This window comes from Lactuca serriola, chromosome 8 (assembly GCF_051521515.1).
Source record: "Lactuca serriola cultivar US96UC23 chromosome 8, Lser_US96UC23_V15, whole genome shotgun sequence".
In the NCBI taxonomy this organism is placed as follows: Eukaryota; Viridiplantae; Streptophyta; class Magnoliopsida; order Asterales; family Asteraceae; genus Lactuca; species Lactuca serriola.
Window position 1 is genome coordinate 330,345,272 of NC_136415.1, and position 11,783 is coordinate 330,357,054.

Here is an 11,783-nt window from a genome sequence, read left to right on the forward strand (position 1 = left end):
GCACTTCCTTGTTCCTCAGAACCTTGATCCTCCGATCCAAGATTGCGATCGGCTTCTCAGCATAATTCAGACTTGCGTCCACCTGGATATCCTCTAATGGTACCACTGCCGAATCATCGGCAATACACTTCCTCAGGTGCGACACGTGGAAGGTATCATGAATCTGGTCCAACTCCGCAGGTAGCTCCAAGCGATACGCTACCTTGCCCACCCTCACGATCACCTTAAACAGCCCAATATACCGGGGTCCCAGCTTTCCCCTCTTCCTGAATCGGATCACTCCTCTCCAAGGAGATACCTTCAGGAGCACGTAATCACCGACCTGGAACTCGAGTTCGGATCATCGCCTATCTGCATAACTTTTCTAGCGACTCTGAGCGGTCAAAAACCTCTGTCCAACCTGTTGTATCTGCTCTGTTGTCTGAAGCACTATCTCTGTACTACCCATCACACACTGCCTTACCTTGCCCTAGCAAATGGGGGTATGACACCTCCTTCCATACAATAGCTCAAAAAGTGGCATACCAATGATCGAGTGATGGTTGTTGTTATAGGAAAACTTAGCCAATGGCAAATACATGTCCCAACTCCCGCCGAAATCCAATACACATGCCCGAAGCATGTCCTCGAGCGTCTGAATCATCCACTCGCTCTGCCCGTCAGTCTGTGGGTGGTATGCGGTACTGAAATTCAGCCTCGTACCCAACTCCTCGTGAAGCTTCTTCCAAAATCTGGAAGTAAAACGCACATCTCGGTCTGAAACAATCGAGATCGAAACTTCATGCCACGATACCACCTCCCTCACGTACAACTCTGCTAACCTCTCAGCAGAAGAGCTCTCACTGATAGCAAGAAAGTTAGCGCCCTTCGTCAACCTGTCCACGATCACCCAAATCGCATCGACGCCCCTGATAGTCCTCAGAAATTTGGTGATAAAATTCATGGAGATCTGTTCCCACTTCCACTCGGGAATCTCTAACGGCTGTAACTTACCTTGCGGGCGCTGGTGCTCGGCCTTAACCTTGCGACAGGTCAAGCACCTCTCTACGAACCATGCAACATCCCTTTTCATACAGGGCCACCAATACTCCTTCTTCAGGACCAAATACATCTTAGTGGCCCCGGGGTGGATCGAGAACTTCGATCTATGCACCTCCTCCATCAAGACGGTATGCGTCCCGCCCACAAATGGTACCCAAACCCGACCCTAGAGGGTCATAAGTCCTCGACTATCGGTAACAAACTCTGATACCTACCCGATCACTCGCTCTCTCTTGCGGTTTTCCGGTCTCACGGCCTCCGCTTAGGCCCCTCGAATGGTGTCCCATACCGGAGTCATCACTATCAATCTCATGCAAATATCTCGAATCGAGGCGTCCTCTGCCCTACGGCTCAGGGCATCGGCTACCATATTAGCCTTGCCCGGGTGGTACAGGATCTCACAATCATAATCCTTTACTACATCCAACCATCTCCTCTAGCGCATATTCAGGTTGGGCTGATCCATCAAATACTTCAAGCTCTTTTGGTCCATGTATATCATACACCGAACCCCATACAAATAGTGACGCCAAATCTTGAGGGTGTAACACAGTAAATTTCAAAACAATTTTTCATTTAAAAATAATCGTTAATTCTTAAAAACACTTTTCTTAAAATTCCAGTCATAATCGAATTACAAAAACATAACTCCATTTTCACTTGCTTAATAGACCAGGATCCTCAAAACATGACTCTTTCTCTGGTGTGTACAATCGAGCCGGTGTCGTCCCGTGATCCCGAGAGAAACCTGAAACACATAACACAAAACACTATAAGTACGAACCTTAGTGAGTTCCCCAAAACACCACACATAACACATATTAGCCACTCGAGGCTATAACTTTGTGGGTCCGTGGACCCTACTCTATGAACCCTCTGGTTCTAACTATGTGAACCTTCTAGTTCTAACTCTGGGAACCTTCCGGTTCTAACTCTGTAAACATGCACAACATAAATCACATAGAAATAATGCAGTAGAACACATAACATACATAGCATACAAATACTCTGTCACATAACTCTGGTTACCTACTCACGGTAAAGTATAGTGAGAAGACTCACCTGGCAAGGAGAAAGCAGATATCCCCACACTTGAATCTCGAACTCGCCACCGCCTAACACATAAGGAAAATACTCTCATGAATATAACTCTCGAGACTAGAATCAACCCTCTCTTGGCACCCTCTTAAGGGTAAAAGACCATTTTACCCCTTTCTTGGCCCAAAGGCCACATCGCTGACCAAACCCTAAAAGTCAACAAAAGTCAACAGTCAACATTGACCGGACTCGGCGAGTGCACTAGGGCGACTCGGCGAGTCTATACGTGTCCATTGACTCCCTTGGATCCTCTCTTGACACGTCGAGTCTTTCTCTGACTCGACGAGTTTCACCTGGCATAAATCGCGGGGCCACCACGACTCAACTCGCTGAGTCTCAAGAACAACTCGTCGAGTACCGGCTTGACTCAGTCCCCCCCCCCCCTGACTCTCCCTGACTCACTGAGTCGACCCCTCAAGTCGACAAGACCACTCGCTCAGTGGTTACGGGCAACTTCATGCTACTCGCAGAGTCTGTTCTTCAGACTCGGCGAGTCCATGCCATGCATAACTCAAACTCACTTCTGAGGTCAGATCTGTTCCATACAATCATAGATCTAGCCTCCCCAGGCATGATAATCACGTAAAGTCCAAACCTTGGTGCTCAAACAACAACTATTTGCTCCTAGATGATGTTTTAGCCCCATATCTCATAACCCCCATGTTTATCATGACAACAGAAAAGGAAGCCAAAATATACCTCCAAGATGATGCTCTGAGCTCCAAAATCGAAGGATGTCCACCTCCCTTGCCTCGTCTTAGCTAGAATCTCCTTTGCCTTGCCAAACAAAGCTTCAAAGGTCAACAATGGCCTCTTCTCTCTCCCAAAACGCTCAAAATCTCTTTAGGGTTTCTCTCTGGGGTTGGTGGCCGAAAATGACGGCCATAAGCCCCTTTAAATAGGTCTCAAACCCTGGAAATTAGGGTTTCATTAAACAGCGTGGACTCACCGAATCCACTTTTGGACTCGCCGAGTCCAGACGCGAACCCGCGTACAAAACCGCGATCCTACTCGGCGAGTTTGGACTTGAACTCGCCGAGTCTCCTCACAATCACCCAAAAATAAAGAATAAAATAATACTTGGGAATCCAGGGTGTTACAATTCTCCCCCACTATAATTAGACTTCTCCCTCGAAGTCTCTCTCTGCAAATAAATACGGATGCTGCCCATGCATCTCACGCTCCGGCTCCCAAGTTAACTCTGACCATTTCCGATGCTACCACTGGATCTGCACTAGTGACACCTCTTTATTCCTCAGAACCTAAATCTTTCGATCTCCGACCGCTACTGGTCTCTCAGCATAATTCAGGCTCGCATCCACCTGAATATCCTCTAATGGCACTACTGCTAACTTGTCGGCTACGCACTTTCGCAACTGCGACACATGGAAAGTGTCGTGAATCTGACCCAACTCTGCTGGCAACTCCAAATGATAGGCTACCCTACCTATCCTCGCCACCACCCTGAATGGACCAATATATCGGGGCCCCAACTTGCCCCTCTTCCTGAATCGAATCACTCCTTTCCAAGGAGAGACCTTCAGGAGCACAAGGTCACCGATCTGGAACTCGAGCTCGGACCGACGCCTGTCCGCATAACTCTTCTAACGAATCTGAGCAGTCAATAACCTCCGCCTGACCTGCTAAATCTGCGCAGTCGTTTGCAGCCCAATCTCCATACTACCCATAACACGCTGCCCGACCTCTCCCCAGCAAATGGGGGTCCGACACCTCCTCCCATACAACAGCTCAAAGGGTGACATACCAATGCTCGAATGATGGCTGTTGATATGGGAAAACTCAACCAATGGTAATACGTGCCACACCTCCCTCCGAAATCTAATACACATGCTCGAAGCATGTCTTCGAGCGTCTGAATCGTTCGCTCGCTCTGAAGTGTCCTCAGACATCCCCATGATAAGCTCTAGCTCATTTTTCCTATCCCTCTTCGAGACTGAGCACCAGGTCAGCTTCTGACTCCACAGCTGAGCCTCCAAAGGTCACCCATATTATGATCGAAATATCCCACTAACTTCCTCCCCGTGACCACTATCCCGGCCCAATGACACGCAAGTCATGAGATTCCCTTTTCCTTATGCGAAAAAAATACAATCCAACCGAGGATTGTCTCAACTCTGATCTCTGGTGTCTGTTGCGCATCTCGCCGAATCTCCCGACAGAGACAGAGACCCCCGTCTCGCTCCCGGTTCGACAACCAGGCTCCAAAAACTCAATACTAGGGTTACTCAAGCCCAAAACTCTTCCACATCATACACTAATCGGAGAACAATCCATCATCACATTCTCTTGCCATCTAGTGAGTACTATGGCTCCCCGCAACATCATGATGACCTCTCAATGACTAGCGAGTACTACGGCTCCCCGCAGTATCACAACACTCTCTGACTAGTGAGTACTACGGCTCCCCGCAGTATCACAACACCCTATGACTAGTGAGTACTACGGCTCCCCGCAATATCACAACATTCTCTACCTCCACTAACTCATGCTCCTCAGACTATCATAGGTATCTACCCATACTCGGCCCGAATATGCATCACAGACTCTCGAGGCAATCGACATAACAAAATGCCTACCCTTGCGGAGATCCACTCTCTTAAATAATCCCTCTGAATGCCAATACTCGAAGGGCTCCCACTAGAACCATAGATACTTGATATACCACAAGTCGTCTCAGCTCAAGATTCACGAATAACTCCGAAATCAAGATATCATACCCGGATACCTCGGAACACCCCAACAGAACATCACAAGATCCTGCCACAACCACTGATCTCCTGCCCCAAGCATCATATAGATACAATAATACATTTCCTCTGAACCCCATAATTAGATCTTCATTTTTCCCAAAGTGCAACTTCGGTGTATCCAATTACTCAATTGGAATACGAGAAAACACTAATGCTATGGAATACGCTGATAATTCTCCGAAACCCGTTTTCCTACCGCTCAAAATCCAAGCAAGAATACGCATACCGACCCAGGAGTTGGCTGCCCAATCATTCTCTACCTACTTGCAACAACACTAACCACTACCAGGTTCCTGACCATTAACCACCTGTCGTGGAGACATTCATCCTTCTCAAATAAGTACTTCCTGCATTAACTCACTCTAGCCCCTTTCCTCGATCACCAATATCTCTGCTCTCATGAATTCTTACCGCAGATCTCTATACCCACTTATAACCGCTCTTGACAAATCTCTGCTTTCTTCCATACAGTACCCGGTTCTCCCCCACTCAGGGTTCGAACCATCACCAATTGGCACACAACCATCCCACAAACTATTTTCACCAGCAAAATCGCACCTGCCCCTAGAAAGTGCTACACAACGCCCGATAATCCCCTTTAAGGAAATCAATCGACCTCATATACTCTGAACCTCGGATGAAATCCTCAAGAACTTCTCGTCGCAACTGCCTCTAGTCGCTCCAAGTCTCGTACCAATTCAATACCAAACAACTCAACTGACCAATAACATCACTGGCTCATAGACTGAACCACAAAATCATCATACTCCCCCACCTCAACTCATCAACCAATGTTCCAACACATGGATCATCCCAAGAATAGGGACCCACTCCCATATTCAATACCCAACATAGATAGAAAACCCACTGCACTGCTAGACTCGACTGAACTCCCCACTGATACCGCTAGAATACACCCTACTATACTCAAATAGGTGTAATGTGATCCTCGACTATCTCAGTCCCCACTGACTATCTGTTCATGATAAATCACTGCCTCGCGGCACACATGCTACCTGATACTCTGGTGGAAAATCATCATCAATGACAACCTACAGGGTTTACCCCCAAACCCAAAACTTAAACATCATGCTTCTCATGTTTTGCACACGAACATAATTAGTACCACCCAGATCATAGAAGGTGACATCTCCTCTATCGACTGATTGCTCAACTCAGACCGAAATTCTCCCTTCTCTCTGACTCCTTACTAAAATACTCTGAGAGGCTCTCGATCTCCCTCTCAAGGGACACCTCTTCGAACTCAATCATGACTGGATAACCGGAGAACCACAAGCATCATTCACTACGAACCATGGTACTCATTCCATGACATCTCTTCTCAATATGCTCCGGTGTATGGTACCCGAACCATAACATCACTCCTCAATCCGCTCTGATGTATGGTACTCGAACCATAACATCACTCCTCAATCCGCTCTGATGTATGGTACCCGGACCATAACATCACTCCTCAATCCGCTCCGATGTATGGTACTCGAACCATAACATCACTCCGCAATCCGCTCTGATGTATGGTACCCAAACCATAACATCACTCCTCAATCCGCTCCGATGTATGGTACCCGAACCATAACATCACTCCTCAATCCACTCAGATGTATGGTACTCAAACCATAACATCACTCCGCAATCCGCTCCGATGTATGGTACCCGAACCATAACATCACTCCTCAATCCGCTCCAATGTATGGTACTCGAACCATAACATCACTCCTCAATCCGCTCCGATGTATGGTACTCGAACCATAACATCACTCCGCAATCCGCTCCGATGTATGGTACCCGAACCATAACATCACTCCTCAATCCGCTCCATAGAACCTCCAGAATACTCCCTGTATCAAGTATGGGTCCTCTGCTTTCAGTAGTACGGGCCCATACTACCTACCACATCTACCCATACTTTCCACACGGACTATCCCGGAGCTCCTAAGTAGCTGCTCCACCTGCTCTTTCACCAATCCCATCGCGCGTACTCGCTCCCCAGCAAAATTATCTACTCTGCCAGCGCACTCATCTGGCTAAGGTTACTCCCTAGGCTCTTCCTAGATTCCCACACTTCTCTGCCATCAGCTGCTGAAGAGCGCCTAATGATGCCAGCCATCTACCTCCTGAATATCGTCATATTCACTTAGTAGCTGACTCCCATCATCAAGAGTTCCACAAAGCACGAAGCAAGCAGCATTCGGGCATTGAAGCGTCCCCTTCAGCACGAAAAATCTCCTTAGGTTATTATCCACTCACCTTCCTCATTCGTGATGGATATCACTGAACTCTAACAACTCCGCCTCACGTGGGCATCTGGCTACCCTCTCGGCAAGCTCCTCATATGCTCATATAGATACCTCTTCCATATTACTTCCCTGCTCAAATCCCCTAAAGATTTCCTGCTGGACACTCTCGCTCAACACATACTCAAAAGCACATCACATATATCAGCAACCCTAGGCTAAGGCATCACAAATCAAGCCACTCTAGTCCTAAAATATGAATTGCCTAGCCTGCCTCTAGCATGCACACTATCTCATAAAATATATCACAAATATCTCATAACACAAAAATAAGGGTGTTTTGGGAAATCACCGTTCGGGCTCTGGCTGATTGTACACACTGCTCTTTTTGCTTTCTCTTTGAAACTCTTATTCTCTTTATAAAAACACATTTCTTTTTGAAAAATTTTCTTAAATCCTCAGTTTGAGTCCAGATTTACCCGAAGGTGCATCCGAATCCCTCAAACCAAGGCTCTGATACCAACTTGTAACACCGTAAATTTCAAAACAATTTTTCATTTAAAAATAATCGTTAATTCTTAAAAGCACTTTTCTTAAAATTCCAGTCATAATCGAATTACAAAAACATAACTCCATTTTCACTTGCTTAATAGACCAGGAACCTCAAAACATGACTCTTTCTCTAGTGTGTACAATCGAGTCGGTGCCGTCCCGTGATCCTGAGAGAAACCTGAAACACATAACACAAAACACTATAAGTACGAACCTTAGTGAGTTCCCCAAAATACCACACATAACACATATTAGCCACTCGAGGCTATAACTATGTGGGTCCGTGGACCCTACTCTATGAACCCTCTGGTTCTAACTCTGTGAACCTTCCAGTTCTAACTCTGGGAACCATCCGGTTCTAACTCTGTAAACATGCACAGCATAAATCACATAGAAATAATGCAGTACAAAACATAACATACATAGAATACAAATACTCTGTCACATAACTCTGGTTACCTACTCACGGTAAAGTATAGTGAGAAGACTCGCCTGGCAAGCAGAAAGCATATATCCCCACACTTGAATCTCGAACTCGCCACCACCTAACACATAAGGCAAATACTCTCATGAATATAACTCTCGAGACTAGAATCAACCCTCTCTTGGAACCCTCTTAAGGGTAAAAGACCATTTTACCCCTCTCTTGGCCCAAAGGCCACATCGCTGACCAAACCCTAAAAGTCAACAAAAGTCAACGGTCAACTTTGACCGGATTCGGCGAGTGCACTAGGACGACTCGGCGAGTCTATACGTGTCCACTGACTCCCTTGGATCCTCTCTTGACACGTCGAGTATTTCTCTGACTCGACGAGTTTCACCTGGCATAAATCGCGAGGCCACCACGACTCAACTCGTCGAGTCTCAAGAACAACTCGGCGAGTTCCGGCTTGACTCAGTCCCCCTGACTCTCCCTGACACACTGAGTCGACCCCTCAACTCGACAAGACCACTCGCTGAGTGGTTACGAGCAACTTCATGCTACTCGCCGAGTCTGTTCTTCAGACTCGGCGAGTCCATGGCGTGCATAACTCAAACTAACTTATGAGGTCAGATCTGTTCCATACAATCATAGATTTGGCTTCCCCAGGCATGATAATCACGTAAAGTCCAAACCTTGGTTCTCAAACAACAACTATTTGCTCCTAGATGATGTTTTAGCCCCATATCTCATAACTCTAGGTCAAAACTCCCATGAATCCTCATAAAGCTTAATGAATAAAGCTTCTCTGGACCTCTATGGATCTCATCCCAAGCCTCATCACAAATAGGGATGAAATGGACATCAAATCTAACCAACAAAGGGGTCAAGAAACCCTAACCCCCATGTTTATCATGACAACAGAAAAGGAAGCCAAAATATACCTCCAAGATGATGCTCTGAGCTCCAAAATCGAAGGATGTCCACCTCCCTTGCCTACTCTGAGCAAGAATCTCCTTTTCCTTGCCAAACAAAGCTTCAGAGGTCAACAACGGCCTCTTCTCTCTCCCAAAATGCTCAAAATCTCTTTAGGGTTTCCCTCTGGGGTTGGTGGCCGCAAATGACGACCATAAGCCCCTTTAAATAGATCTCAAACCCTGGAAATTAGGGTTTCATTAAACAGCATGGACTCGCCGAGTCCAGACGCGAACCCGCGTACAAAACAGCGATCCTACTCGGCGAGTTTGGACTTGAACTCGCCGAGTCTCCTCACAATCACCCAAAAATAAAGAATAAAATAAAACTTGGGAATCCAGGGTGTTACAGAGGGCGAACACTACAACCCCCAACTCCAGATCATGAGTGGGATACCTCGACTCATGAGGCTTAAGCTGCCTCGATGCATATACTATCACATGCCCCCTCTGCATAAGCACCGCTCCCAACCCGGATATCAAGGAATCACAATATTGCTGGGTTTTGAGCATTCTAACACTCCTATGGTGTACATGCAACCCTATAAACCTTGGATCTATGTTTTCTCTATTTTACATGCAAATAAGAACTTTCCAAGGCTTTAATCCTAACTAGCATATTATGAAGTTCTTATACTACAAAGTACTAGTTAGATGACATACCTTTTTGATGTAGCTTGATGTCTTCAAGCTTTAAGAGCTTAGCCCCAATAGTGTGGAAGCCCCAAGTGGAATCACAAATCACCAAGACACCTTGGAAGACTTTAGAGAATATGAATACTTGGTTCTCTCTTAGTGAAATCGGCTAGCCCTCATAGTGTATCCACACTAGTGCCAATTTCACCAACCAAAGACATCTTTATATAGTATGGAGGATTAGGGTTAAACCCTAATACCCATGGCCTTTCATTTCCTAGGATCCATGGGTTAAACACTCCATGGACTATCCATCAAAGCTTAGCCCAACCTAAATGAACTTGGCCCATTCCATATATATAAGAGTCCATATTTAATTAGTTCCTTTTGATCACTTAATTAATTATAAATTAATTCTTGATCAATACTAATTAAACAATATGATTCCATATTAATATATTAGAACTTATAATATATTAATATTAATCATAAACATACTATTCTCAAAAGATTATCCATATAAATTGTGTCGGTGAAGTGCAACCCAAATGGACCATGCCGGGTCGGGTCAAGTACATACCAAATATAGTTATGGACTTAGACATTAATCCAACAGTCTCCCACTTGGATAAGTCTAAAACTATTATTGCGTATGACTTCAAACCTAACTGGCAATCGTAGCTCTTAAAGCCGCTGTCGAACTCTGATCTTGTCAACGAACTTGTCCATTAGATAAGGGATCATATATTCCTCCATTCTAGATATCATATGGACTGAGACATGGATTATAATCATTCTCTCTGTCCATTTGTTGTTTCCCGATTTCCGATTTATGACGACTGACTAATTGAACAAATCAAATCAGTCCTGGCCCGGCCAAGCACTTCCATTTGTCATCATCAAATCATCGAGGGGCCCATAGATATCGCTTTTATCCCGAAGGTAAAAGGAATGGATAAACTTCGACTCATATGGCTTGTTCTACTACTTGTTGAATCATACACAAAGGAACGTTTTATAGCACCGAGTTACCAAATGCGTTTTCGTGCAATCAATGTACAACCAACTCATAGTAACAACTCATATCTCTAGGTTTGAAGAATATAAGATATTATCGTCTCATGATCACTCGTGATAAAATCCATGAAGTGATTCCATTGAGCGCGGGTTGAATCCAATACTCAGAACTTATGAGCACTCATGAGTGTTGTAGCCCTTTGTCCAACACCTTAGACCTCTACAAGCCAACCCATGACAGTCTTAATTCATATCTACTTCCAACATATGACCGACTGTGGATGGTTTGAATAACTTAGTCATTCCGGAAGAATAACCCAGTTTATTCGGGAAGTCAAAACATGCAAAGTGAAACACAATAATAATTGAATCCAATATGGTATCAAAACCTATGAACATAAATAAAACACCTTTTATTTATCACCATATGATTGCACATTATTCATTGTATACTGTTTCAGCTATCAACTTTATTCTTGAATTTAAAACAATAGTTGTCCCATGCTCCAAGCATGTACACTATCTTTTTTTCAAAACACTAGTCATGCCACACACCAAGTATGCATACTATGCTTGTCTATGATCTTTACTTTGTGAACTAGATCAATTGAACATAACTTCAATGATTCTCTTTTCACACTCCCAAATCCTTACTGCAAATGCAAGAATTCCAAATTCATGCCATTTACTGAAATCTGTTAGATTCTAAACTTATATGCATTGAACCTCTTGTAATGATTATGCACAAAGTCAGAAGGACTTGACAACAACCATTACAGACCATTCCAAAGGAGATCAGCTCCTTGGGAACATCCTTCTTGCATTAAGTTTCCTAATCTTAAACAGATTGAAAAATTCTAACTTTGAAACATTTCCAGATTCCATTTTGACTATCACTTCTGAACAAGATTTGCCTCCTTACAGATTATGTCAATATGGTCCTTCCAGAATTATCACTATACTTCCAACTGTCCTTGAGCAACCAATCTTTGGTAAACCTTAGATTGTCCTCGACAAT